Here is a 1,358-nt window from a genome sequence, read left to right as displayed (position 1 = left end):
ATACCTGTAAAGGGAACTAAGAAGTAAAAATCAGGCCTTACATTTGAATTTGTGTTTGCTAGTAGGAATGGGATCAGGAATTGTATTCTTTAATTTGTTTATGGTCAAGTATAACTTTTTATGCTCTCTGTGTTTTTGGTAATTCATAAGTCTAGTCAGCATCATTATTGTATTTTGAAAGCTTTCTAGTTCACTGTTCATGAGCACAGTGTCCAAAAAGCAACCGTGCGCATAGCCTATGCACCATCCGATCAGAATCTGATTCTTTGGGTGGAGCGTTCTGCTCGTAGTGGTGGATTGAAACATACTTTATAGTTTATAGGTGAATGAGAGGACTACACTACAATCCCAAGACCTGGGTCACTTTTAATTTCTGCACACTTACTGAATATCCAGTTCTCAGCTTGTAGGTCTCTGATAATTGGCCCACTGTACTGAATATTGTAGGCAGTTACTGTACTGTACTCACTTGCATCTTCAGTGTGTATTCAGTGTGTATTCAGTGTATTCTGAGCTTGAACAGTTACTACCTGAGACAACTTCAAAATGCTCGAGAGACCGTTCATTGGCTAAGGACATACAGTGCCCTTTGTAAGTATTTGGACAGTGAAGCATTTGTTCTTCTTTTGGCCCCATACTCCAAATGTTTGGATTGGAAACAATTAATATGCGGTTACAGATTGTCAGATTTAATTTGGGGGGTATTTCTGGAAATATTGGTTTTACCATTTAGAATCAACAACACTTTTTATACATAGGGGAGACTATTTCAGGGCATCAAAAGTAGGTTTAATAAGGCTTAATTAATTAATTAAAATAGATTTAAGAATAAATTTTAATATTTGTCTGAGCTAAATATGTATTTCTGTAATCCAGATTCAAAATGTAATATGTATTTTTTTCTTAAATACTTATTTTGCATTACAGATACGATTAATTAAATATACATATTTTGCTAAATATTTATTTTAGATACATATATTTAGATATAATATAAATATGTATGCTTGGTGAACTAAATACTAAGATATGGTTACTCGAGGCTCAATTTTATAAATTAAATATACTAAAATAGATTTATAAAAAATGAATCATTAGAGACGCACCAAAATGTATCACACGAGTTCATCTAAAAAGATTGTAGAACACTGAGGTCCGTCACAATGTGTCAGACCTCGCCTATTAATACATTCCAGGAGGGGGACGGGTCCTAGTTCACAGACATGCTGGCCCTTTAAGAAGCTCAACCGCACTTGGTTTTTTCACCCTAGTGTCATTCACTATGGCGAAGTAATAAACAAACGAAAAGCAAAGGATACCAGCAGTGAGCACATTTCTCCTCGCAGTGGCGAGCAGCT

This window comes from Argentina silus (genome assembly GCF_951799395.1).
Source record: "Argentina silus genome assembly, chromosome: 10".
Taxonomy (NCBI): domain Eukaryota; kingdom Metazoa; phylum Chordata; class Actinopteri; order Argentiniformes; family Argentinidae; genus Argentina; species Argentina silus.
This window is presented reverse-complemented; position numbering follows the sequence as displayed.